Here is a 17,017-nt window from a genome sequence, read left to right on the forward strand (position 1 = left end):
TTCTCACTTCGAATATGGAATCTTGTCAATGTAAATGCAGCACTTTTGCTTATATTATTTTACATTCAAGTGCTGGAGATTTCAAAAGGTATCAGGAAAAATAACCACTGACAAACAAAGAGGCTTTGCGTTTTTTAGAAAACTGCTGTTTAATTTATCTGCCAGTTTTTGGTTTTGTGTGGTGTTGTTATGAGTGGCAGTGTCTATCTGCCAACCCTCCTGAAATTTACCACAGCCTACCGCTTCCACAGAAAAAAACGACAGTTTGCAAATTTCTCTGAATAATCTACTGAATTCGGGGAAGCTGTGAATTAAACCTTTTAAGAGATTATGAACAGCTCCCCGAACGAGATGTGAGCTACCAACAGAACTGTAAAATCCATGCAGATTCTTGAAATGCCTGCTGTCTAGCAGCTGCTAGTGTTAACTTTTCACTGGTATCTCTGATGGTAGTACAGTGTGCTATTGGCCATGGTTGGCCTCAGTACTCAAAAAGCTGTCAGTTATGTCACAACATTTCTTACAATGTAATCTGGGTCAGATGTAAAGTGATGTGATTTTCTGTGCGTACGTACTTGAGCCTAATTTCTGTGACGTCATTCTCAGTGATGTAATACTACAACTATGGAAAGCACAAGTCCCTTTGTAACTTCCAGTTTGAGTGAAATTTCAAACCTGTGTTAAAAGTCTTGCATAAGTCTCTTGGCTTCAGTGATAGTGTCAGCATGGGTACAGGAATACGCCTCCACCTATCCAGTAAACCTGCAGACCAAGACTAAAATATAAACATTTGAGCACTATCAGGCAATGCGATGAGCTGAATCTGGATATAGATGAATGGTCCCCAAGAGGCAGGATCAGCAAGTAGGTTCGTTTTGGTGCCCTGTACGAGATTTTAGGCTTGAAAAATGCACACATTTTGCTGAACAATGGGGTGAAATGACATATGATCAGGAAAAAGCCCCTTTACAACCATGCAATGCTTTTACCAAGCATCATGTACCACACATTGCCTTTCAACATAATGCCTTTACCACGCATATACCTTTGCCACATATGCCTTTACAATGCAATGTAAGTATATTTAAGGCAACTATGTGTGTAGGTATATGTGCATGAATTAGAGTTTAGTGATGGGTAATGTTATAGGGAGGTAAGGGTGTTTTAAGGTTTTTTATTTGGAATTTCTTTATTATTTCAGCATGCTCTACAATAGAAACCAAAGACTACACAGTAGTTTTTACACATCACGTTCACTGTAGTATTATACTCGTTTTTCTTCTTATAATAGGAACTCCATTCTTGTTAAACTTTATACTTGGAGATAATAACTTAAAAATAAACACCCCTCATCTCCCTTTCTCCACCAGCTTACACCCTACAGTGTTAAATATGGCGTTTACTATTATACATTGTCTTTGAAAAATAATCCCCCTAAAAGATGAAATTCAAAACCTAGGAGTCTTGTTGAGTACCAATGGTTTCTCCTTCCTGGCTATGTGAGGCCTGTGTGTCTCGTTGCTCTCCCTCCCCTGGGTCTACTTGCGATGTCTGGGGAGTGGGTATCAGTTCCTGTACCATCATTCCCCATGCTAATAGTACCTCTGGTAGTTTTTCATCTCGTCTGGTGTTTCTCATATGATCCTGTTCTACTGTCGCCCATTCCTTTACGTTTATCTTCCATTTATCAATGGATGGGCACTGTGGGGTCAGCCAGTGTATTGCTTCGTCTCATTGCTATAGTGAGCCCCAATATCAAAAACCGCTGGGTTGTTTTTCGTTTAGGATTACTGGGTATCAGTACCAAAAGGCATGTTCTGGTTTCTAACGCTATCTCCCTGCCCTGTCACCCTATTAAGTTGGTCGAGTACTGCCGACCAGAAGACCTGTTTTCGTGGGCACTGCCAAGTCATATGCACAAAATCAGCTTCAGAGAGACCACATCTGGGGCACTGTGAGCTTCGCATTGCATTGATCGTGTGTAGCCGCCTGGGAGAAAGATACATCATGTGTATTATGTTTCATGTGTATTATGTTATACTGTATTAGTTAAAATCTGGCACACACAGACACTTTACGCACCCCCTTGTGTATTTTTTCCATTCAGATGGTGTTACCGGATGATTCACTACCTCCTGCCATATTTCTTCTATTTTCAGGTGACTGCCCTGCCTATCACTTCGTAAAGCTCGATGCAGGTAGGTTACAAACTTACGTCCTCCCACCATGGCAATCATTGTGAGCAGTATCTGCGAGTCTACCGGAGCTACCATAAAATTCGGCCAGAGATCTTTAGCCATGGCTGCTATCTTAACGTATTTCAAGAATTGTCCATTGCCCAACTCAAACGTTTCAACTGCTTCTTGATAGGTTATAAACCTGCCTTCTGGGTATAGGTCTGCTAGCATCAGGCAGCCTCTCTCTTTCCACTTTTCAACTGTCATTGTATGTTAAATTTTTGCGAACTGTGGAAAGGCTAGCCATCAATCGTATCAGGGAGGTCGTATCTGGCCTGTCTTTTCCCCTCATAAGGAGGGCCGCCAATTGTTGATTCCCATATGTAAGCAGCGACACTGAATTCAGCTGTGGCCCCCTGGGCACAGCGTATAGATGCACAACTAAGTGTGTTATCCGTTTGAATCCAAGTGAATTGAAAGTTCCAATCTTTAAATAGTTAAGCTAAATCAAAAGCATTTATTCATGGTTTTTCAATTTTCATGATCAACAATATAATCTTTCAATGCGAATTATCAAATCATCGTCATCACAGCATCTTCACAATATAATCCATTCCCTATGCATTTCGGGCAGCATGCCCTTCATCAGGGGAATAATCTGAAAACATAAAACAGCATTTGATGCCTAAACGTGAACACACACCGACAAACAAGCAATATATGCATTTACTAATTGTTAAAAAAACTGTCAAATCAGGAATGTAATAACTAAAAAATCTCAGTTTAAAAGAAACAATGTGCCTCATGAATCGCAAAAGGTATCTCCTACCTGCCTGCCCGCTACATAAATGAAGGTGCAATTTTGAATAAACGGAAAAAGTATCAGAACAGCAATCAATGAGAAAAGGTTAATCAGTGTTTAGAAACATAAAAGCTTGAAATTAAACAAACGCCCCCACATGTGAAAGACGATAGGGACGTGCCTAAGGGCTGGTGTTCATGCATCGTAAAAAGCGTGAGTTCACAATTACTAAAAGAAGTGATCAAATTCCAAAACTAGTTTGGTACGCGGTAAAATAAAAGTGACGCATGCGGTGAAAGAAAGCCATATCAACGGGGTGCGCGGTATTATACACTGACAGTTCGTGAAGGTGTAAATGCTCTCAGGAGTCTCTGATCTTCCAAAGTGAAAAGTTTGTAAGTGGGTGAGTGACTGGATATAGTAATATGTGTTCATCAAGGTGAGGAAACTAAAGACGGACACTTATATGCGAGAACAAACCGCTGAAACATAGTCGCCATTTTGTAACAATGAAATCGTAAACAAACTGCAAATTTATTGGAAGAGTGTAAATAAACAAAGAGGAAAAAACGGATGTCGATGGTGGTTAAACGACGGTGAAAGAGAAAAAGATGTTGATGGAAGCAAGTGAACAGTAGATAAAAATGCAAGGGAAAAATATAACAAAGGTGAAAAAAAATCATAACAGGGAGAGTGGAATGAAAAAAGTGTCGGGATGGTGGAAAAAGCTAGTGTGAATGAACGTGAAACAGAACGTGAGGATAGAGGTCAACGGCATAAAAGATAAGAGACTAAAGGTAACAAGAGAACTCCATCCAATCATTGAGACCGTTGGGTTTCATTGAGTTCAAATGTTTGATCTAAAAGGTCTCTTGTTGTAAGAGAAAGTTGCTGTTGTTGTGGCCTTCTTGTTTCTCCACTACTTCAATGACTGCGAACTGCAGTTGGCTGATGTTATGCCGCTGTTCCTTATAATGCAGTGCAATTGCAGATTTGGTGTTGCCAGTTCGACTGTTACTTTTGTGTTCATTGACACGTGTGTTAATTTTTCTTCCTGTTTTTCCAGTGTAGATCAGCCCACACTGGCATTTCAAGATGTAGATGACATTTTTGGTGACTCATGTAGCGTTCAATTTGAGTTGGATCTTAGTACCTTTCATTGGATGATTGATAGTGGGTCTTTTAATGATATTATTGCAATTGTTACAATTGTGACATGGTGCATTTCCTTTGTAGATGAGCTGCGTGGTGGGTATATGAATGTTGGTAATGGTATCTTTTATATTCTTGCCACGGTTAGATGCAAAAACAGGTGGACTTCCAAAAATATCCCTGAAGTCTGGTTCGGATGCAGTGATGTGCCAATGTTTTCTGATAGACTACTGTACGCATAACTAATGGTAGAAAATTTAGACACAACTACTGGACGTTTGGATTTAGGTTTGTGTTTGAAAGTGAGGGAATCAGATCTTTTCATCTTGTTGCATCTTTCCATGGCTGATTCTAGGTTGTCTGGTGGACACTCTCTTGCTTTTGTGCCATCCGTCAGGCTTCTCTCACAAGAGGACACTGCATCAAGCCTATGTATCGCGTGCTGTAACTGTGATGCCAGATAGTATAGTTCTAGGTCTGGGAGTTCCATCCCCCCTCTGTCCCATTGAAGTTTTAGTACCTCAAGGCTCACCCTGCCTCGCTTCCCATTCCATAACGGAGATGTCAACAACGCATCTATTTCTTTGAAAGCACTATGGGAAATTTCATAAAAGGACCCTGCATAACATACAGGCATCTCGGCAGCACCACCATTTTTACTAAGGCTATTTTACCCATCAGGGATAGTTTCAGGGTATTCCAGAAGTTGACACTTCTGTGTAGACCCCTTATGGCTCGACCCATGTTCAGCTCATAGACTAGTCTTTATCCCTTGCAATTTAAATTCCCAGGTATCGGACCGATTTCAACTCCCATGGGAGCTCCAGCTGAGGGAGTTGTGATATGTCTTCTACTACTGGTAGGATGATCTGGTACAAATGAGATTAAGACTTATTAATTTTCAATCCCGACGCCAGTGCACAGTTATCCAGTGCAGTGAGCAATATTGGCAGAGACTGCCTCGGGTGGTTGAGAATTACCAGGGCGTCATCTGCGTACAGGAAAACTAAATGTTCTGTCGGTCCGATTTGTATCCCTTTTCCCTTGAGTGCCCTCGTAGGTGGCAGGGTAGCAGCTCCATTGCTATTGCAAATATCAATTGGGACATTAGACATCCCTGTCGTGTCCCTTGTTGGAGCTCTATCTTGTCTGACACGTAGCAACTGGTACGGACCTTTGCCATTGGGATTTGGTATAGTAGTTTAACCCATTTGATGTATTTCTGTCCTAGACCTATTTTTCCTAATACTTGCCATATATAGTCCCATTGGCACCGAGTCGAACTCTTGTTCGATATCCGAAATGGCAAGGGCGCCCTCTCCCAGTCTCCCTTCCAATGTCTGCATGACATGTGCTAAGCAACAGATATTTCTTAGGGTGTTCTTGCGGGGAATGAAGCCTGATTGGTCTACATGTAATCTGGGTCCTATACGGGAGCAGTCTGGACGCCAAAACGTGACTAATGAGTTTCATATCCACGTTTAACATGGATATGGGTCTAACCAAGCTTGGTAGCATTAGGTCTTTCCTGGTTTGGGAATGAGCACAATAAGACCCTCCGGTAATGATTTTCGTAGTTCCTTCTTCTTTTGCGCTTCATTTATGGTCTCGAGTAACCTGTCTACAAGTATTCCCGGAAATTGTTTCTAAAATTCAGCCAACAGGCCAGCAGCGCCTGGTGACTTGAGGGTTTTCATCTGTTGGATCGCTGTTATTAATTCCATTGTTGTCATTGGGGCATCCAGAATATCTTTGGCTTACAGATCCAGACTAGGCAGGGCAATCCCCTCCAAGTACAGTTCCGTCGCGGGGCGGGAACGTCCTGCTGGGGCTCTATGTAAACTTTTTTCAGGTACTCCACAAATACTGCATTTATTTAGTGCTGCATGTATTTATCGTCTGTCTTCCCGAGTACCGGATTTCTAAGATAGGCCTGGGCTGAGTTTCCATTTTTATAAGTTGTGCCAACAGACGTCCAGCCTTCTCACCTCTGTGTACCACTGCTTCCTATCTTTAGTATGGTCAAACTTATCCAGCCTGTCCCATGACTCTCCTACTTTTTGTCTCTGTTCAATCCAGCCCTGGAGTTCTTTGTTTGTGGGATTTGATGCTTCTTGGGTTGTTAACTTACATTCTTGTTCCTGCAGGTCCCTTTCTAACACTTTTCTGACTATGATCTCTGTTGTCATGCAGAATCCTCTAAACACCACTTTCATTGCGTCCCACTCCTTCGCCCTAGTTCTTGTCGTCTTCCAGTTGGGGTTGAAGTAGCCTCTTAGTTCTGTGTCGAAATTATCTTTATACACCGGGTTCTACAGAGCTTCGATGTTAATCCTCCAAAGCAGAATTTTTGAACGGGTCCTATTCAGAGTATATTATATCAGAAAGAGGGAGTGATCAGACAGGTATTGGGCCAAGTATTGTGCGGCATCTAACCTGTTTAATAATTCCGCCTGTATAAAGAAATAGTCTAGCCTACTGTAAGTGTTGGTCGCTGGTGTATGACACAAATATGTTTTTTGGAGCGGGTGTCTGTATCTCCGGATATCTATCAATCTGTGGTTGGATTGCATCGGTCTCATGGCCTCCCTTACTTAGGGCTTAGTGTCCAAATTCTGTGGAAGTCTATCTAGAGTGCCATTAAATGCACAGTTAAAGTCTCCAGCAATCAGTAATTCTGTGTGTGGGCTAAGGTGGGCCGGACTGAGGGTTGACCGCAGAAAGTCACCTTAGTCTGTGTTGGGCACATAAATGTTAATCAGGCACATGCCATGACCATCTAATGTGCCTTCGACCACCACAAATCTACCATTAGACGGCAGATTAAAAGGGGACACCTGGTGCCGACCATACCAATACACCCCTCGAGAACTCCGAGTAAGACATCGCCAATATCTGGCCCCTCCAGTGTCTCTGTACCTACTTGAGGCATTACCCCCAGAGGTGCATTTCTTGTAGGAATGCTATTGAAACCCCATATTGTTTCATAAAGGTGAATATGCGATTACATTTTACAAAATTATTCAGACCTCAAACATTCCAGGTTACAAACTTATAGGCACATCTTCGAACCATCTTGACATCAAATTAACCCAAGGAGGCCGAGTAACTTTTACTGAAGGGCCATGTTGCCCTCGGCACCACCAAATAGCAACCACATATCTTTCCCAATGTGTAACAGAGCTCCTAGTTTATCTGCTGGTTTTGAACATATTCCCAACACTGCAATTTCCCAACATTTCTTCCCTCCCCCCATATGCCGTAGCTCCCCATCCCTCTGGTACCAACCGTAGCTTAAGAACCTGAGTGGGGATCCGCCTCACCATGCTATGCCCTCCAACCCTTACCCCTCATACTCAAGCACTGTGATCCTACCCCAACTGGATCCGCACAAAACTTGTTCAACGTCAATGTCTATGTGTCTATCTAGAAAAATATCAACCCTGAGGCTCAGTCACCCAAGCCTGTGAGACCCCGAGGGAACTGAAGCCTCGCAAGATCATTCATACAGTGAAGGCGGCTGGGGAGTACTAAGAAATCTCCGTGGCGTAGCCACACAGCATAGCTTCCCATAAAGAGTATCATCTTCATGATCCACCCACCTGTTCCCAACCCGTATACCTGTCATATAGGTTAGAAGCAAGTCGTAGTCCATCTACCAGTTAGAGACGACCCCCAGGGTATCTGTAACTCATGGTTCCTGATCAGTGCTTGTCCACCTCCTTGACCTTTCATCTATCTTACAGAGTGAGCTCACCCAACTTTTTTTTTTTTTTCGCTAAGGCCTTCTCTGACTGAGATTGAGTTTCTTGCACCAGGCAGAGAGGGGAAAAGTGATTCTGGAGCTGAGTAATCGATCTTTCATTTTGTAGTGTACCATCCAAGTTGATCAGGATTTGTCCGGAGCCCGGTGCCTCCTGTGGTGGGAGTATTTGTTCTAAGCTTTCCTGTCGTTCTCCTCTTTTCCGGCGACGGCGCAACCGCTGCTCTCACCATCTCTGATTCTGGTTAGGACCTGCCAGGCCTATGGATTCCATCCAGTCCTCCACATCCAGTGGCGTGTCGTAGGAAGGACCTTTTCCTTATACTGTACACGCAGTTAGCAGGAAAAAGCCGGCTGTATTTAATATTATGTTCTCAAAGACACCTTTTTTACCCAAAGATTGCAGTTCCGTAGCTCCTGCCCTTTCCTGGTGCAATCTAGGAATATTTGGATTGTCAGGTCTTCGTATTTTGACAGGCCTGTGGTTCGAATAGATTGAAGAATTATGTCCCTGTATCTGGGGTTAAATAGTCGAGCTATCAATGCCCGAAGCGGGCGCCTGGACTTGGGGGGTGGGGGGCAGAGGGCACGGTAGGCTCTTTTAACTGCAAAAAATGTTGAGAGTCTGATATTTCGCATGGCCGTGGTAATCCACTCTTTTAAGAAGATATCCGCCACAGGTCCCTCTGCTTTTTTGGGAAATCCCACGAACCTGAGGTTGTTTCGTCTGGAACGCCCTTTGGCGTCCTCCACTCTATCTTCTAGCCCAATGGTGTGGGTCTGGAACGTCAAAACTGTTGTACAAAGATGACTGACCTCTTATCGTAATGTCCTACCCTCTTCTTCTGTATTAGTGACCCTGTCAGCCACTTTCCGAAGAAAAAGGCGCTGGTGATTGATATCCATCTCCATGGTATCCATTTTTTACTCCAGGGCAACTCAGCAGTCTCTGATGGCATTCAGAATGTCAGTTTGTCTTGCGCCATCTTGTCGGAAGTTGTCGGATCATTTCATTCTCGAGTAGGTTGCTTCGTCAGGCCGGGTCCTGTTACTGTGTATAGTACAATTTTATTGGTTTGTCTTTCCCTTCTGTACTTGTCCTTGCCCATGCCGGGGGCACTTCTTAATGTCATCTGCAGAAGGTGCTGGATGAGAATACTGTTGCATAGTCTGTTGTTCTCGCTTGCCGGCTGCTAGCAGATGCAACCTCAGTGGCCTTGTACCTCCAGTATGTGAAGAGAACTGTGTACGGCCCTTCTACTCACCGCTGGCATGTGCAGGCCAGTCTCTATGTCCTAGCAGAGGTTTGTTGCCTCTGGGATGTTGTATATCAGGCACTTTATCCCTTTTGAAGTGTGATGAGTCTCTAAACTATCGATGCTGGCCTCCGGCGGGAGTGAGGGGATCTCGGCCCCGTATGATCTGTTCACTGTTCCCAAGGCTCACTCTAGCTCTGCTTTTTGGCCTTGTGGTTTCATTTGTGACTGCATTTCTTCTTAGGGGACTCTAATCTCTTTTTACAGCCACCCAGTCCTCCAGTCTTCAATCTGGGCACTTCTCCAATGCGCACCTTTATTGCAGTCCCTCGGACGGTGCTCTGGGAAATCGTGACGGGTTTCCAGTGGCCTAATTTCAGTTTATGGCCCCCTCTGGCCCTAAGTTTCCATTGTTTAGGCCTGCCATGGTCAGGTTTTCCCTGGACCCACTGCCGCCACTCGGAACAACTCTCCGTCATTTTACACCAAGGCTTCCCTTAATTTAGCCGGCTCACTCACATCCCGTCTCTCAGCCCGGCAGTTTCATCACGGAGTAGGCCATTTCCTTATGTAGCAGTTGCTTAGACCCCCGCTATTTTATTCCACCGGTGGTTAAATGCCACGTTTGTAGTCCTGCTGGAGACACGGAGGTCAGCCGTCGGCATTGCGGGGGCAGTCCTGCAATAACCCCCCCTCAAAGTCCTCCAGGGGTTGCACTTACTTACAGGGGATCTCCTGTGCCTCAGACAGGCCTACCTAGAGTTTTCGGCATCCTGCCCGCTCCACTGTATCTCGGCTGAGCCCCTCTGCGGCAGCTTGCTTTGGGTTCTCGCAGGCCCTGCCGTCTCCTGCAGGGGGCTTTTGCAGTCTTCACCGCTGTGCTTGTTCCGTCTCCCTCGGGATTAATCTTGCCTCGCCGCAAAGTCAGGCATCGCCATTACGGGGTCAGGCACTCCCAGGTAATCGTTCTCGGAGTTCATTAAGCACCCCGGTAGTCTCGGGAACGACACTCCACGTTTTTTGCCTCACCAGGTCCAGGTGGGAAATCTTCACGATTTTTTGGGCTATGATGCCCCTGCTGCCAAGATTAACGTAGGAGTTTTATTTCCTCTGGACAGAGCTCCGCGATGATTGCCTACTCGACGAGCTTAGCTGGCCACGTCCCGGTGTTTTAAGGGTTGTGGAGTGGGTACGGGTATAGGGTGGTAAGAGTAATTTTCAGGATGTAGTGGTGGGTTGAGGTATATGTTGATAAGGGTATTTTTAGGGATTCGGGTGGATAGTGGTGTAGGTGGTAAGGGTATATTTTAACGTTTAGGGGTGGATAGAGGTATAGGTTAGTAATGTTAAAAAAGGGGGGCATGAAAAGGAACTGACTTTCAGGGCAAACGGGAGTAGATGGGGAAACAGAACATAAATCAACAATCAAAACGCTAGGCATGACATATGACAGAATTATAACTGGGTTTGCTACAATGGGAAACTTGGTAATGCAACAGGATGTATGCCTTACAAATGCTACAAAAAACAATCTGTTTCTTTACTTGGTATATTAATGGTAGAATGGGGATAACTAGCACTGGTGAGTAAATCCTTTTACTTAAAAAAGCAGCAACCACTGGGTGGATTCTTGCTTTAGGTCCTAAAGGGAACTGTGTTATGTGAGAAATATACTTCATTGGGCTCAATCTTTTCATGACAGGGTCTACAATCAAAATGCAGCCTTGCATCACTAGTGAAATACACGGTTTATAAAGAAGGTCCCGCCCCAACAGGTCCACCAGAAAGGTGAGGCTTAGAAGGAAAGCTTGTTGGTGTGAGAAATCTGGTTTCCTAAGCCAGGCAACCCATCACTTTAACCAGGATAAGGGAGTTACGCACCCCAGAACACCCCTGCTCACCCCCTTGGTAGCTTGGCCAAGCAGTCAGACCTATCCCAGAGAAAGTGTGTAAAGTTTTTGCACAACACACACACACTAGTGACACACTAGGCATACCACAAAAAGCGACACCACACAAGGGTATATAAAAAAATATATTCTTTATATTGTATACCAACACGCTTTATCCCACAAATCACATAAATGAATCCTTGCTTTGCACCTACATCACTTGTAGATAAAAGGAACTTTGTCAATCACTTGCAAATAAAACGAGCATTGTCAATCTCCCTGGAAACTTTGATGTCCCTGGTTTTCCCAGAACAGGAGGCCCGCACCCACAGGCCCTTGGAGATTTCTTCTCAAGCAGGATACCACAGCGGGGCAAAAAGAGTCAGTCCCTTTCCTCCACCACAGACAGAAGCAGCAACTGCAGGTCAACAAACCCCTCACACAGAAAAGGCAGCACTCCTCACATGGTCCTTCCGCTCTTCTTCTTGCCCGTTTCCACTTGTTCCTTGAAGTCATCTAAAATCCTGGGGTTTTAGGTGTAGTACTAATACCCCAAATTGGCATTGTTGTCTTTGTTGGAAGAGTCTCTGAACCCAATCCAAAGTACCAGGCCTGTCCTCCCTAGTGCATCATGAGCACAGGGGGGGGAGACATCATTTTGAAAAAGGAGACAGCCTATTCAGGTGAAAGCAAAACTCCCACCTCTCTAAATGCAGACCAAGTCTATTCGGCCTTGCGATTAGTCACCCAGGCAAGGCAGGGCACACCTCAACCCCTCCAGTGAATTTCTTGAGTGAATGCACATTGCAGATCTTGTCACTCAAACACCAGACGCTGAATGCACAAACAGCCAGAGTCACACAGAATGGTAAAGTAAAAAAATGCCAAATTTCTAAAAGGGGCATTTTCAAACACAGAATTTAAAAACCACCTTTACCAAAAGGTGCATTAATAAATTCTGAGTTCAGAGAGCCGAAGCTCCATTTTTATATTTTGTCCTTACAGAAGGATACACATGTAAAAATGTTACAGTACAACCCCAACGATAAGATGGGGGTACCTTGGGCCTACCTTAGGGATGCCTTACTTGTAAGGAAAGGGAAGGTTTGGGCCTGGCAATTGGGTGCACTTGCCAGTACAGCATGGCAGTTACAAACTGTGCATACAGGCACAACAGTGGTAGGTCTGAGACATATTTACAGGGCTACTCTTTTGGGTGGCACAACCAGTGCTGCAAGCCCACTAGTAGCAGTTTATGTATAGGCCCTAGCACACAAGGTGCACTTTACTAGGGACTTACCAGTAAATCAAATATGTCAATCATGGATAACCAATCCTATCATAATTTATACAGACAGCATATGCACTTTAGCATTGATCAGCAGTGGTTAACTGCCCAGAATCCTATAGCCAACGAAAACAGGGTCAGGAAAATAGGAGGCAAAAGGCAAAACACTTTAGGATGACCCTGCGGAAAGGGCCAATTTCAACAGTCAGTCAGTAATCTTACTCAACAAGATAGACATGGGATTAGAAATGGATTAAGGAAATTGAAATGCTGAGCGCATAAATCAATTAGCCTGAGAAAGGAAGGGAGGGAAACTAAGAGGTTTCCAAAGCATATTGGCTAGCATCATTATAAATATGACAAGTGCTGTGTTTACATTTGATGACACATTACATATATGTCCCTTTCTAGTCTCTGAAGATCGAAGTGGCTACAGATGAGCTGCCCCCCTCCGGTTTGGAGGCGGAGTAGGAAGGAAATCAGGTTGTTTGCACTGACCACAGGAGCCCTGGTGTAGATGCAGCCAATCTTGTTTCCAATATCCCAGCTATCAACAATTGAATCAGGAGTATTTACCAGCAGAATAAACTCTCCCTCTCATCACCCATGGACTCACCTTGTCCTTTTGTCGCATTGTTCATCCTGCAAAGAAAACAGATGATGGATGGAAGGCTGAACAATGTCAAACACTCACCCCATGTCAGATATCTGGGCCTAAATCCATAGTTTTATTATGCTCGCCACGCCATTCCTTTTTAGACCCAGTCATATGCAAATCAGTCTTGGCCTTGCTCCCCATATGAACAGTCCAGCCTGACATGCCAAGCCAGGTCCTCATTGGGCCAAAATAAGCCTGCTAGGACCGGTATAAGGTGTAGCCCCTCATCAGCCAGTATAACTTGATTTACTGTGCCACTGTAACCAAGCTATGCCTTGCTGAAGGGCCCTAACTAGCACAAAACTGGGAATAGGTTGCTTGTGTTACTTTTTGGGGAGGTCCTGGCCTGGGAGTTCAAGCTGGACTGTTCCCATGAGGAGCAGTGTAAAGACTGATTTGCATTGGGCTAGCACAAACCGAGGTGGCATGGTGGACAAAATGAAAGGATTGGGATGTGGCCACAAGCGATCACCAGTGGCTGAGTTTAATTGAATCATTCCATCACCTTGGTGTTTGCATTTGCTGCCCTGAGTGCACTGGGTATACCCAGGCATGGTTCTGAGGCTCACTGTGCCACTGGAACCAATCTATACCTGGCTGAAGAGTCCTAACTAGGGCAAAAACTGTCCTACATTGCTTGTGTTCCAGTTTAGGGAGCACCTGGCCTGGTAGATTGGGCTGAATTTTTCCCTTGAGGAGCAGGGCCAAGACTGATTTCCATATGGGTGGGTCCAAACTGAGATGGCAAAGTGGGCAAAAAATTATGGATTGGGATGTGACCCTGAGTAACCGCCAGTGACTGAGATTAATTTGAGCATTCCAGCCATCACTTTGTTGTTTTTGCATTGTTTATCCTGCCCTCCTCTGACCCCCTCTCTGACATTTTGCTTTAAGGATTGCATTTACATCCCACACATATAGTATTTAGTCGCCATTTCACCTTCAGCAGTAGTCCATGAAGAAAAGCAGCTTCTGCATGTCTGAAACAGTTTTGGCAGGAGTCTCTATACCAGAATCACAGACAGATCCTACAAATAATCTAAGAGATGATCAGGAATTTTAAATTTGTTTCGCTTACAATCACTAATTTGTATCCAATCAGATTTAGTAGGAAAGACTACAGTAAATGCATCCAACAGAACGTCCTGGGGAGCAATCAATGTGGCACTGTCCCTCTGAGCTTGTTTTTTGCATTTTGCCTTTGGCAACTAAGCAATCTTTGACTTCTTCTGACATTAACATCAGACCACTTAGCATTATATTATAAAAGTACCTGGTCTGGCAGTTCTGGCTGGACTTCGCCATAGCCATCCCGAACAATTACAAGATCATCCGAAAAGACCGCACCGTCCAAACAGGAGGAGGAATCGCCATCATCCATAAGAACTCCATCAAAATCACGACCAGCTCCGACGATAACCTTGCAACCGCCGAACACCTTCACTTCCAGATCCACACCGACCCTAGGACCACACTCAGAGGCTCCCTCATCTACAGCCCTCCAGGAACCCGTAAACAATTCAGCGAAGACATCACTGACTTCATCAGTCCACATGCCCTCGCCTCAGAGAACTACATTCTACTAGGAGACCTCAACTTCCACCTGGAAAAGAAAAACGACAACAACACCACCGCCCTTCTTGACAACCTGGCCAATCTCGGCCTCAAACAACTTGTTGACATCCCCACCCATGCAGCCGGACACACGCTCGACCCAATCTTCACCTCGAGCAAACACATCTCCTTCGACTGCACCACAGCTCTCCATTGGACAGACCACAGCTGCGTTCACTTCAGCTACAAAACCACCTCGACCCACAACCCCCCACAACCTATTCCTCAAAGAAAATGGAACAAAATCACCACCGACCAACTCCTCTCTTCGCTCAACCAAAACCCACCCGCCCTCTCATCGGACCCAAACCAAGCTGCCATCAAATTCAAACAATGGATCACTCACAGCGCTGACGAATTAGCACCCTTGAAAAACCATCACACCAAACAAGACAGCTAAAAGGCCCCCTGGTTCAACGATGACCTTAAGAAATCCAAAAAGCTATGCCGTACTCTCGAGAAAACATGGAGAAAAAACAAACCACTGACAACATGACCACCTTCAAGACAGCCACCCGCAAACACCACCAGCTGATTCCATCCACCAAGAAATCAGCGTTCAAGAATCGACTCGACAACAACGCCCATAACAGCAAGGAACTATTCAACATCGTCAAAGATTTCACCAACCCCACCGCAGCCTCAAACGACATCACTCCCTCCCAAGACCTCTGCAACTCGTCATCCTCCTTCTTCTACAACAAAATTGCCGACATACATAACAGCTTCGAAAACAGTTCCAACAAACAATCCTCTCCACCCCCCTCTGAACCTAAACCGCCCTCTAACAACCTCTGCGCCTGGAACCCAATCAACACTGAAGACACTATCCGCCTAATGAATTCCATCCACTCTGGCTCGCCCACCGACCCCTGTCCCCACCACATCTTCAACAAAGCAGACTCCATCATCGCACCCCATCTCTGTGATGTCATCAACTGCTCCTTCAACTCTGCTACCTTCCCAGAAAGCTGGAAACATGCCAAAGTCAGCGCCCTCCTGAAGAAACCCACAGCAGACCCCTCTGAACTTAAAAACTACCGCCCCATATCCCTCCTCCCATTCCCGGCCAAAGTCATCGAGAAAGCCGTTAATAGCCAACTCGCCACCTTCCACGAATCCAACAACTCCCTCGATCCCTCACAGTCTGGATTTCGAGCCAAACACAGCACCGAGACCGCCCTCATTGCAGCAACAGACGACATCCGAACACTACTGGACAATGGAGAAACAGTGGCCCTCATTCTACTCGACCTCTCCGCCGCCTTCGACACTGTCTGTCACAGCACCCTCATACAACGCCTCAGCAACATCGGCATAAAAGGAAAAGCCTTGGACTGGATCATCTCGTTCCTAGCTGGGAGAACTCAGAGAGTCTGACTTCCCCCTTTCAATTCAGAGGCCACCGAAGTCATCTGCGGTGTACCACAAGGATCATCACTCAGCCCCACCCTCTTCAACGTTTACATGAGTCCACTCGCTTCCATTGCGCGTCAACACAACCTTTACATCATCTCCTACACTGACGGCACCCAGCTGATCCTTTCCCTCACCAAAGACCCCAATACCGCCAAAACCAATCTTCACGAAGGCATGAAAGAAGTAGCCGTATGGATGAAACACAGCCGCCTAAAACTTAACTCAGACAAAACGGAAGTGCTCATCCTAGGATCATCCTCCTCTGCCTGGGATGACTCATGGTGGCCTTCGGATCTGGGCTCAGCACCCATACCCACAGACCACGCACGCAACCTTGGCTTTATCCTAGACTCCTCACTCTCGATGACCAAACAAGTCAACGCCGTCTCATCCTTCTGCTTCAACGTACTCCGTATGCTCAAAAAAATCTTCCACTGGATCCCCACCAAGACAAGAAAGACTGTCACCCACGCACTGGTTACGAGTCGACTAGACTACGGAAACACCCTCTACGCCGGAATTACAGCCAAAATACAGAAAAAACTCCAACGCATCCAAAACGCATCAGCGAGACTCATTTTGGACATCCCTCGCCAAGATCACATTACCGGCCACCTGAAAGACCTCCACTGGCTTCCCGTCAACAAAAGAATAATATTCCGTCTCCTCACCCACGCACACAAGGCCCTCTACAAACTAGGGCCCGAATGCCTCAACACTCGACTATCCTTCTACACACCCACCCGCCAACTAAGATCCTCCAGTCAAGGCCCCGCCGCAGTTCCGCGTATCCAAAGATCCACCATGGGAGGTAGATCCTTCTCCTACTTGGCAGCCAAAACCTGGAACTCACTCCCCACGCACCTCCGCCTTACACAGAACCACATCTCCTTCAAAAAAGAACTTAAAACCTGGCTATTTGATAAATAATGATCCCCCTCCCCAAGCGTGATTAATTCAAGAATTGCATCATTCCATTGATCACCTTCTTATTGT

The sequence above is a fragment of the Lissotriton vulgaris genome, chromosome 11, assembly GCF_964263255.1.
Source record: "Lissotriton vulgaris chromosome 11, aLisVul1.2, whole genome shotgun sequence".
NCBI classification, from domain to species: domain Eukaryota; kingdom Metazoa; phylum Chordata; class Amphibia; order Caudata; family Salamandridae; genus Lissotriton; species Lissotriton vulgaris.